Source organism: Rhinoraja longicauda, chromosome 19, assembly GCF_053455715.1.
Source record: "Rhinoraja longicauda isolate Sanriku21f chromosome 19, sRhiLon1.1, whole genome shotgun sequence".
NCBI classification, from domain to species: Eukaryota; Metazoa; Chordata; class Chondrichthyes; order Rajiformes; family Arhynchobatidae; genus Rhinoraja; species Rhinoraja longicauda.
Window position 1 is genome coordinate 29,803,427 of NC_135971.1, and position 12,842 is coordinate 29,816,268.

Sequence of the window (12,842 nt, forward strand, 5' to 3'; positions counted from 1 at the left end):
GACATTAGAAACCTTTCTCTCTCGTGCATCGAGATTGCCTCTTTATTCTCAAAATCATAAGATCATAAGGTCATTAATGATAGGAGCAGAATTAGCCCATCGTCAACTCCGCCGTTCAATCATGGCTGATCTATCTTTCCCTCCTATCCCAATTCCCCTTCCTTCTCCCCATAACAACTGACACCCGTACTAATCAATAATCTATTTCTCTCTTCCTTAAATATATCAACTGCCTTCGCTTCCACAGCCTTCAGTGGCACAGATTCACCACACTCTGACTGAAGAAATTCGTCCTTATCTCCTTCCTAAAAGAACGTCTAAATAATTAAAACAATGATCCAATTTGACAAGAAAGAAGAATCAAGTGGACTGCGACATTTAGAGACACAGGAGTCCTCATTTTCTGGAATCTTGTGCAAAACAGCCTCACGATGGCCTTTATGTAGATAGGTGTGTAAATACAAATGGATATTCACGTACATATGCATATACATACAAAAGATAGGCTCACCTAGCTGGAGTAATAGTGGGTCAGGCAGCATCTTTGGAGGAAAGGTATAGGTGACGATTTGGGTCGAGACCCTTCTTCAGACTGAGTCAGGGGAGAGGGAAATGAGAGAAATGAAAAGGTACATCAAACAAATGAATGAAAGATATGGAAAAGACCAAATCAAAGCTAGCAAGGATGATCAAGGAAAGGCGGAGCCCACAATTGTCCTCTCCTTGAAGATATTAGCTGCAAAATACATATATATTTATACATAGATACATACACCCACACCCACCCACACACACACACACACATACAGCCATACGCACACAAACCCCCACACACCCCCCACACACACACAGCAACACCCCCACACACACCCCCACAAACACACAGCCACACCCCACACACACACCCACACACCCCCCACACACACACAGCTACACCCCCACACACACACCCCCACACACCCACACACCCACACACACACCCCACACCCACCCACACACACACAGCCCTACGCACACACACCCCCACACACACCCCACACCCACCCACACACACACAGCCCTACGCACACACTCCCCCACAACCCCCCCCCCACACCCACCCACACACACACACACAGCCCTACGCACACACACACACCCACAAACACCCCACACCCACCCACACACACAGGCACACAGCCATACGCACACATACACACACGCACAGACACGCACGCACACACACACACACACGCACACACCCATACACCCCCACACACACCCATACATACACAGCCACATCCCACACACACCACCACACACAGCTACACCCCCACACACACCCCACACACAGCCACACCCCCACACCGCCACACCCCCTCACACACACAGCCCCACATAGCGACACACACACACACACACACACACACACACACACACACACACACACACACTTTACCGTGCTGACGCCAGGCGCCAGTGCTCGGACACTTCTTCATACCTATCCCAATACCAGTGCCCTCACAGAGGAACACCAGGCCTTCATCTCCCAGAATGTTTCTGATCTCCTACCCTCTGGCGAATGCCCTCCACAGTCTCCAAACTTAACGTTCCCCAGCCCCGCACTGCCCGCTTCTATCTCCTCCACAAACAGGACTGCCCTGGCAGGCCCATGGTCTCTGCCTGCTCCAGACCCACTAACCTCCACAAACCTCGATTCCATCCTATACCCCCTCGTCCAGAGGCTCCACACCTACATCCGAGACGTGCCACACGCCTTTCAACACTTTACTTGCTTACAAATTCTTGGCCCGCATTGCCTCATCTGCTCCACGGGTGCCCGCTCCCTCTGCACCTCCACCCCCAATAGGAAGGTCTCAAGCCCCCCCCCCCCCGTTTCATCCTGCGCCAGAGACCCAATTTCCACAAATACCCCCCTTCGCCTGGTGGAACTTGTTCGCACTCTCAACAACTTCCCTTTCGACTTCTGTCACTGTCCCCTAGTTAAACTTGTAACTACGGGCACTCGCATGATCTCCAGCTGTGCCTGCCCGTTTGTTAGTTATGCCGATCAGTCCTTGTTTCAGGCGTACACTGGCCATATCCCCCCAACTCTTTCTCCCCATACATACACGGCTGCATTGGGGCCGCCCCTGCACCCGTGTAGAATTCGTAAACTTCGTGAACATCATCAGCAATTTCCACCCTGCCCGTAGATTCACCTGGACCATCTCGGACACCTCTCCCCCATTTCTTGATCTCTCTGTCTCCATCACAGGGTACAGCCTATGTGCTGATGTCTGCTATAAACCGACCTCCTCCGACAGTAATCCGGATTACACTGGCTCCCACACTACGTGTTGCAAAGAAGCTATTCTTCCGTCTCCCCCAAATTTGTACCAAGATGAGACTTTCCATTCTAGCAGATTAGAGATGTCCTCATTCTTCAGTGGACGTCTTTTTGTACCTTCTGTCATAGCTGGATCCCTCACTCTCCGCTCCGCTGTCCCCACAGTCCCATTCTTGATCCCACTCTCCCCAGACGGAACAGGGGTAGAATCTCCTTGCTCCTCACCTTTAACCACACCAGCCTTCAGATCCAACATATCACCCTCCGACATTTCTGTCGGATCAACCTGCCATGTGGAACTTATCAAAAGCTATAGTAAAATCCATGCCTACGTCAACCATCCCACCTCCATCAATCTCTTTCGCATCTCCTCAAAAAAGCGATCCAAGCAGTTAGTAAGACATGACCTGGCTATTCCTAATTCGGCCATTCTCCTCCGAGATTGAGGATTACGTAAGGTGAAGAGTTCTTTCCAATAGTTTTCCTGCCACTGTCACGAAGCTCACCGGCCCATAATTATCTGATTCTAACTATTTTCCTTCTTATGGAAAGGAACAACACTGCCCTCTGTCCAGTCCCCCGGGATCTCACGTGTAGCTGGGAAGAAATAAAGTTCCTGGTCAAATTCCCTGCAATCCCCTCTCTTGCCTCCTTCAATAATGCCTCCTGGCGAGCTGCAGAATAGCCGAGTCCGGAGCCCCCGCGGGTCGCAGCCTGCAGCCCGCCGCCGGCGTAGTCAGAGCCCGCGTGGGGACCTGGGGCTGGTACTGTATATAATTTGTAACTTTGTCACCGCCCTGATGTGGCGACTATTTGCATACCGTGGGTACGGCAGCAACGAATGTCACTGTGACTTGTCGCAGGTGACAATATATTATCCATTCATTCATAATCTTGTACAGATCCCATTAGGCCCTGGGGACTTGTTCCTCAAGAGCCTCAGCGCCACCTTCTCCACAAACTGCCCTTGTACAATGCTATTCTCCACACTGATCTCGCTATCCTCCGTCCTTCTCCACGGTGAATACACATGAAAAACACTCATCTTGACTTGTGATTTTCCTTCATCCGATTCGCCAATGACATTTCATCACCGCTTCTGGCCCTTCTAAACACCCACTTGAGTTCTTTCCTGCTCGCTTTGTACTCCTCATTAATTCTATCAGAATCCAACCTATTGCACATGACACTCGCTTCCGTTTCCCTCCTGACCACATTTGCAGCCTCCTTGGCCATTCACGATTCCCTTTCTCTGACGTTCTTGTCACAGCCCTCCCTACTGGAACATGCGAATCCTGCACTTTGATCAGCTGGCCTTTAAACAACTCCCACTTTTCAGGCGTGGACGTACCCAATAACAACTGCTCCAAATCTACCCTCCCTGGTTCCTGCCTAGCGAACGTAAACTTTTTTGCACCAATATATTAAGCCCCCCCTCCCCCCCCCCCCCCCCCCCCCCCCACCACCCCCACCACCACATGCAATCATTTCCCGATTTAAAACTATCTTAAAACTTATGGAGTTATGGTCACAACCTCCAAAATGCTCTTCCACCGCAACATCAGTCACCTGGCCAAATTCCTTTTGCAATACAAGGTCTAGTACGGTCCCTCCTCAAATCCAACTATCCACACACTGTTTAAGGAAACCTTATTGGATACACCTAATTAGTCATTTGCCGTCTGTTGCTCTTGTACTGAGGAAGTCCCAGGCAGTGTGGGGTTAAAATCACCCACTACAACAACGCTGTGGTTCTTGTATCCTTCGGCAATCTGTCCACATATCTGACACTCTATCTCCCGTTGGCTGGTGGATGGCCTATAATTTGATCCCATTAGAATTATGCTCCTTTTTAAATTTTTGATCTCAACCCCTGAGGCCTCAGTAGACGTACCTTCAAGTATTTCATCTCACAATATCGCCATGGTATTCTCCCTGGTTAGTAAAGCGATCAGCAATGAAACAATATGTAGGCAAGCATCACGGAAGCCTTCTTACATAGAAACATAGAACATAGGTGCAGGAGGATGCCATTCGGCCCTTCGAACCAGCACCGCATTCATTGTGATTATGGCTGACCGTCCCCAATCAATAACCCGTGCCTGCCTTCTCCCCATGTCCCTTGAATCCACTAGCCCCTGGAGCTCTATCTAACTCTCTCTTAAATCCATCCAGTGATTTGGCTCGATGTGACAGAGAATTCCACAAATTCACAACTCTCTGGCTGAAAACGTTTTTTTCTCACCTCAGTTTTAAATGGCCTCCCCATTATTCTAAGACTGTGGCCCCTGGCTCTGGACTCCCCCAACATTGGGAACCTTTTTCCTGCATCCAGCTTGTCCAGTCCTTTTATAATTTTATATGTTTCTATAAGATCCCCTCTCATCCTTCTAAACTCCAGTGAATATCTTCACCAAGATATGCTTGGCACTTTCTGAGATCCATACACGTGCACATCAATGACTCTCCCGTGCTTAATACTGTCTGGGGATCACCATTCATTCTAAAACATATTACAAAGAAGCACCGCATGGCAACAGAGGCTCCGACCCTCTCTACCTGTACCAGACACAATGTCAAGCTGAACAAATCGTATGTTGCTGCACACAATTCATACCTCTCCATTCCTTGCATATCCACGTGTTTATACAAAAGCCTCTTTTATCACACCGTCTCCACCGCCACCTCTGGCAGCGCGGTTCGGCCACTCGCCACTCAGGCTAATTTTGACACGTGTTTTTTTAATTGAGAAGTCTATGTCCAGTTACACCTGAAAAGGTTTGGTGCTGGTAGTTTTATGTTTACATATGAGCACCGCGGGAGAGTGTCAGTAAATCTGTTGATATCAGCAAATATCTGGGAATATTGATGATTGGCTGCAGGATGGTATTGATCGGCTAGTAAAAATGTCTGAGCAATGGCAAATGGAAATTAGTTCTAATGATTGCGGGGTTATGCTCTTTGTAACGACTGACAAAGATAGGGCGTCCACAATTTGTTGTGTTGGGTATAGTTGTGGGAATACAATTTCAGGGACGATGGGGAGGAATCGGATGTGTGGTGGGGTGGAGGGAGGTGGAGAAGGAGCTGAAGAAAAGGTTTGCCAGAATTATGATGGATTAGGGGGCGTCGCGGTAGAGTTACTGCCTTCCGGCGCCAGAAACCCGGTTTCGATACTGAATACTGGTGCGGAGTTTCTACGTTCTCGCCGTGACTTGCGTGAGTTTTCTCCGCGATCTTCCGTTTCCTCCCATAGTCCAAAGTCGTAGAGGTTTGTAGATTAACTGGTTTAGTATAACTGTAAATTTGACAGGTAATCCCCATCGACCAACACTCTCCTCCGCCTAGCAGAGCTGGTTCTTACCCTCAACAACTTCTCCTTTGACTCTTCCAAACCAGAGGCGTAGCTATGGGCACTCACATGGGCCCTAGCTACGCCTGCCTCTTTGTCGGGTACGTCCAACAATCCCTGTTCCGCGCGTACACCGGCCCCATCCCCGAACTCTACCTCCGCTACATTGACGACTGCATTGGTGCTACCTCTTGTACCCATGCAGAACTCACTGACTTCATACACTTCACCTCCAATTTCCATCCTGCCCTTAAATATACTTGAACTATCTCCGACATCTCCCTCCCGTTTCTGGACCTCACCATCTCCATCACAGGAGACAGACTAGTGACGGACATTTACTATAAACCCACTGATTCGCACAGCTATCTGGACTACACTTCTTCCCACTCGGTCCCCTGCAAAAAGTCTATCTCCTACTCCCAATTCCTCCGTCTACGCCGCATCTGCGCCCGGGATGAGGTGTTTCACACTAGGGCTTCAGAGATGTCCTAGTTCTTCAGGAAACGGGGCTTCCACTCCTCCATTATAGATGAGGCTCTCACTAGGGTCTCTTCCACATCCCGCAGCTCCGCTTTTGCTCCCCCTCCCCCCACTCGCAACAAGGACAGAATCCCACTCGTTCTCACCTTCCACCCCACCAGCCAGCGGATTCAACATATCATCCACCAACATTTCCGTCACCTACAACGGGACCCCACCACTGGCCATATCTTCCCATCCCCTCCCCTCTCTGCGTTTCGCAGAGACCGTTCCCTCCGTAACTCCCTGGTCCACTCGTCCCTTCCTACCCAAACCACCCCAACCCCGGGCACTTTCCCCTGCAACCGCACAAGATGCAACACCTGCCCCTTTACCTCCCCCCTCAACTCCATCCAAGGACCCAAACGGTCTTTCCAGGTGAGACAAAGGTTCACCTGCACCTCCTCCAACCTCATCAATTGCATCCGCTGCTCTAGATGTCAACTTATTTACATCGGCGAAACCAAGCGCAGGCTCGGCGATCGCGCCGCTGAACACGTGCGCTCGGTCCGCATTGACCAAACTGATCTCCCGGTGGCCGAGCACTTCAACTACCCCTCCCATTCCCAGTCTGACCTTTCTGTCATGGGCCTCCTCCAGTCCCATAGTGAGGCTCACCGGAAATTGGAGGAACAGCACCTCATATTTCGCCTGGGCAGTTTGCAGTCCAGTGGTATGAACATCGACTACTCCAACTTTAGGTAGTTGCTCTATCCCTCTCTTCCACTCCTCCTTCCCAGATCTCCCTCTATCTTCCTGTCTCCACCTATATCCTTCCTTTGTCCCGCCCCCCTGACATCAGTCTGAAGAAGGGTCTCGACCCGAAACGTCACCCATTGTTTCTCTCCCGAGATGCTGCCTGACCTGCTGAGTTACTCCAGCATTTTGTGAATAAATACCAGCAGAATTAGTGCACTGGATGCCTCTGGAGAACAGTAATAGGTGGCGTTTCGGTTTAGAGCCTGCTTCTGAAAAGAGTCTGGTGACGATTCCCGACCTGAAATGTAACCTATGCCTCCTTTTCCAGAGATGCTGCCTGACCCGCTGAGTTACACGAGTCTGTTGTGTCTGTCTCCGGCGTAAACAGCATCTGTAGTTCCTTCCTACACATTGGATGCTTCCACGTCTGTCACCTTTCCTACCACATAGAACAATAAAGCATAGGAACAAGCCACTCGGCGAAAAAGATCCCTGTTGAACATGATGCCGAGCTAAACTAAACTCCTCTGCCAGCACGTGTTTCATATGCCTTTATTTCCTGCACATCTACCTGCCTGTCTGAAAATAGTTTAAACTCCCCCATCATGTCTGATTCCACGACCATCATCGGCAGCGCGTTTCAGACGCCCATCACTCTCTGCGAGGAAAACTAGTCCAGAACATTTCGCTTAGACTTTGCCCAGAACAAAAAATATTATTTAATCATCATAAACCGGGAATGCATGCAATCTAATCTAATTTTTAAAAAGCCAGGGCAGGTTTTCAGGTGATTTTAATGCAACATCTTTGTTTCTTGCAATAAGATGGAAATATGAAGATTACACAGTGACAATAGCTTTATTAACGGCAACGTACAAACTGAACCGAGACAAATGATGCGAAATAGCAGGTAAATCGTACCGAGACAAGTAACTACGGATTCTGAATTGTAAATAAAACGGTGTTGGAATGAGGCAGGATCTCAGCAGAACATAGGTAGGCGACGATTCGGGTCGGGACCCTTCCTCTGACTCTACAAATGTGAAAGCGGAGACCAGTTGGCCCTTCTAGCCAGCACCGCCTGATTGTACTGTGCCATGGGGTGGTGGGGGGTATAAACCTGGAAAGGCGAGAGACAGGACAAATAATCGCAGGTAATAGATCGATGTGGGCAAGGGGGTAGGTGTTGGCAGATGGTTGGAACAAACGCCACACATAATGGTACTGGAGGGAGAGGGGTTTTACGAGGAGGCAGGACGAGAGGTGATCGGGGCAAAGTCTGGTAAGTTATAGGCGAAGTTAGGTGAAAGAGGGGTTAAGGGGGGGGGAGGGGGCTTAATCGGAAATGGTTGTACTAAGGCCAGAGATGAAAAGGACAAAAATGTGTGACATAAGGAGAAAAGGAATGGTGGGGCTATGGGGCGTGTTGTGGAGCAGAGGGATCGAGGAGCGAGGGTTCCTTCAAGTTCCTTCAAGGAGTGCATGGTTCCTTGATGTTGGAGTCGCGGGTACATAGGGTGGTCATAGTTTTTGTCACATTGGCCTTCACCAATCAGAGGATTTGGTACAGACGTTGGGAGGACATGTAGTTGTGTAAGATCTTGGTGAGGCTGCATTTAGAGTATTGTGTTCAGTTCTGGCCACTATGTTACAGGAACGAAGTTGTCAAGCTGGAATGGTACAGGGAAGATTTACGAAGATGTTGCCAGGACTAGAGGGTCTGAGGTAAAGGGGGAGGTTGAGTAGGCTGATAATCTATTGCTTGGAGCGCAGGAAGACGAGTTATAGACGTGTTTAAATTTATTAGAGGAATAGATGGGGTAGATGCACCGAGTTTCTTGCCGAATCAAGGACCAGAGGACATAGGTTTACGGTAAAAGTGGAAAAGAAGTAATGGGAATCGGAGGGGTAGCTTTGTGCGACAAAATGTGGTGGGAGTAGGAAACAAGCTGCCAGTGGAGGTCGATGAGGCAGCGACTAACACAACGTTTAGGAAACAGTTAGACAGGTACGTGGATAGGATACGTTTGGTGGGATAGAGGCTAAACGCGGGCAGGTGGGACTACTGTATTTGGGACAAGTTAGCCGGTGTGGGTAAGTTGGGCTGAAGGGCCTGTTTCCACGCTGACTCTATGACTCTAAGGATAGGTGAATTGTGAAGGCTGAGGGTGGTATTTATTTGGAAGGGGATTGGGAAATGAGGTGGAGGCGGGAAACGGGAAATGTGTGTACATTCTGGTGGCGGACAAGAAAGCGAGATGAAAGCATGTTGATTGAAGATATTAAGCAATACGAAGTTATACAATAGCAGCGGCCGGCACACTCCCGGCAAGCAAAATTGGTGTAGGACAAGGTCATTTGGCCATTCGAGCCAGCACCGCCATTCATTGTGATCATGACTGATCTTCTACAATCAGTAACCCGTGCCTGCCTTCTCCCCATACCCCTTGATTCTGCTCGCCTCTAGAGATCTATCCAACTCTTGTGGAAGAATAAAGAGAAGGGCAGCGTCACATCTCAACTCTGGTTCCAGTCCGCTGCCGCGCCAATTTCATAGGTTTACCAATAACCCCAGTTAAATATTTAACTGCGTTTTTCACTTTCTGTCTGAACATACTCTGGGTCATCCCATAGATACAAGTGTTGGCACACGAGCTGATGAGCATGAGCAAGGAGCCCACTTCATTGGCGATGTAGGAGGGCCTTGTGTGATCCCCGCCCACGAAATTCACAGTTACCCGAGTGGAAATGTAGCTCACAGTTGACGTTGTCCACAGCAGTATGTACGCGCCGGACACCGTGAACAGCAAAACTATGGACTTGCGCCGATTCTCCGCCTCAGTGTCTTTGCCATCTAGTGCTTTCAGGCGCCGGCGGACTCTACTGGCCGCAACGATGTTCCTGACCGTCAACCCGTTAAACAATAGAACTAGAAGGAAGGGGAGGAATGAGAGAGAGATGCTGCACATCCACGAGAAAGCCACCCACCAGATGGAAGTGAAGTAGGCGGGTTTGGGTCGGCACCCCCACTTGACACTGTCCACTGTGAAGCGTGACTCGTACATGAAGTTAAAGGGGATGTACTTAATGCAGCACAGCGCGCACATGGACACGATGACCGCGGCGGCCGTCCGATCCGTGCAGTAGATGAGTCTCAGCTTCGGGCAGCAAATGCTGACAAAACGGTCAAAGGTGAAGGACACGGTTAACCAGACGGAATAGTCCACGGTGACAATCCGCAGATACACATTAGAAGGACAAACTGCGCTGAGGGAGAGGAAGGAGTTGGGGACGTAGTAAATGTAGATTTCCCGGAGTAACACGTGGAAGATTATAACGAGAAGGTCGGAGATTGCCATCGCCACCATGTAACGGGTGATTCCTCTGGAGAGCCCGCACTTTCCCCGGTAAAGGATCGCAGCCGTCAGCACGTTCGCTGAAGGAAGGACAAAAATGCAATGGAATTAATATTTGAATGGAACCACTAATTTAATGGAATTGAGATTGGGGTTGGAGGCTGCAAGAAAGCATGAGGGGGTCAGATACGATGAATGGGCAAGAGCCACGTGACATCGAGTTAAAGTGGAGAATAAATGGGCCAATGGGGGAAAATCTATTTTATTGAAGAGTCTTATTCCACGAGTCCGTTCTGGGTGGAATCGAGAGGACAGAACAGTGAAAGAATAAAGCGAAGGTCGGCGTGTCATCCCAAGTCTGGTTCCAGCTCGCCGCCGCGCAAGTTTCTTGGGTTTACTAATAACCCCGGTTAAATATTTAACCGCGTTCTTCACTTCTTGTCTGAACGTACTCTGGGTCATCCTATAGATACACGCGTTGGCACACGGGCTGATGCGCAAGGGACGTATTTAATATGAAGCTTTACCACAGGTGGATTTAGGGAACGGACTGGCAGAGGAAGTATTTGGGATAGATAATAAAACAACATTTAAAACACATTTGGGCATATTCGAACGTTTTCGAGAAATATGAGCGAAACGCGTGCAAATGGGATGAGTGTGGATGGGCATCTTGAACGGCTTGAACGCATTCGATCGAAAGTTCTGTTTCAGTGCTGCATTACTTTATGAATGATAACAATCGACGAGACGGATCACAAAAGTTGCTCAATTGGAGTTCAATGCGTTCATTGTCGCACGTCATTCAATATTAATTTGCACAAGCAGAGTGATTTTATCATGTTCATTTAAAAGCAGCGTAATCATGTCGCCAGTCCCGAAATATTCGTGAAACTGCAACCAATCAGAAAATAAAACTGTTTCTTTGCACTACAAGAAAAAAAACTAAACATTCTGGAAATAGGGTTTAAGTCCAAGAACTCAATCTGACAAATGTTCACGCTATAGCTCCAAGACTCATCAGCTGGACTGACGGTGACCACCAGAGATTGAAGAGATGATGTTTGATCTGAAATACCATTCCGTGATCTGCCCCTTTTCTGTTTTCTAGCACATACTATTTCAATTTCAGGTTTAATTAAACCACCTCAATTTCTCCTTCTGCGCTTCAAAAACATTTTTGTTCCGTTGTCAATCAAAATGACAAGCAGGGAGAAAACGCAAAGAGTTGGATAACTGAAATGGGAAAATTATTGCTGAAAATACTCGGGCTGCATCTGACCGAGAGTGAGACAAAATGCAACATTTCGATTGAACTTGTTTTACGATGCAGTGAAGAAGGTGGCTTTGGAGAGATGTAATGGTGCCCGCGTTGACAACCAACAAGGGAGCCCGAATAGACGGAAGCCGCTGTGCTGTCTGAGCGAGGGTGAAGGTTTATTAAAGGCTGGTTATAGTGGAGGACGACAGTACACAGAAGGCAGATTAAGCCTCCTTCACCTACAATCAGCGGCACCATCACCACGTTGGCCTTTTGTCTCACTTGGTCACTAACTTGTACCCCACATCGACCGCTCGCCTACAAGTCAACACTCAACTTCAATATGTTGGAAGCGCGAATAACTGCAGACGCTGGAGTAGCTCACCCGGTCATGGGATCTGAAGAAAAATCCCTCCCCGAAACGTCGGCTATCACTGTCCGGCAGAGGTGCCGCATGACCCGCTGACATGCTCCAGTACTTTATGATCCAATGTAATGTTCTCGGTCTTTTCACAAACACTTCAATGCCTCCTTCTCCGGCGCTACAGACCCGTGAGCCCCACCATCCTTGAATTCTGACCTCTTGAAAAACTCGTCAGTTTAGTTATTCCAATATTCCGTTCTTTGGAGAGCCAAGTTCCCGTTTGTCCGCATTTACGACGCTGCTTTCATTCAACACGCTGTCCAATCGTTGCACGTTTATCCGAATATCTTCTACTCTGTTGCCTGTCCATTTGATTGTGCATTGCGACGCTACTGCGATACGTACTCCAGTGATTTTGCTGTACTGATCGGACTACAGTTTGTTGGTGATTGCAGGGGATTACTAAACAGACCGTCAGAGAACTCACACCCTTTAGAGTTGAATCAGACCAGCAACGCATTAAGCGACTCAATCACAGCTTACCAGGAATACCAAACGCCGCCAGGATCGGATAGGTGATTTCATTGACGTACAGAATTGCTGCCCGTCCCATCTGGAAGAGTCCCAATGTCGGCGTTAAGTCCGGGGAACACAATTGAGCTACAGCGCGGTTCAGATGTTCATTTATACTCCCGCCAACTCTCCAGTGGGGTCCGGGGAATGACGGAACCCAAATATTAGTCACACTCTCTTGAACAAACACGTTTCTTTCCACACAATATGAAGTAATCTCACATCCCCCGGTGGAGGAATGCTTAATGTAGAAAGTGTAGATTAATGTATTGCTTTCGATTCAAGTTACAACGTGAAGAGGGTTTGCCGGGTCAGGGGTCACTTGTTTCACGCGGCAAACGGCATAGCTGATGTTGGAGGAGGTTAACACAATCAAATCCTAAATA

The 12,842-nt window shown here is 48.7% G+C and overlaps 1 pseudogene across 1 annotated transcript in view; it reads left to right on the forward strand.

Moving 5' to 3' along the window:
- LOC144603211 (major histocompatibility complex class I-related protein 1-like) overlaps positions 1 to 12,842 on the forward strand; it is a 1,020,820-nt pseudogene that overhangs the window by 862,916 nt on the left and 145,062 nt on the right. The window lies entirely within an intron of this gene.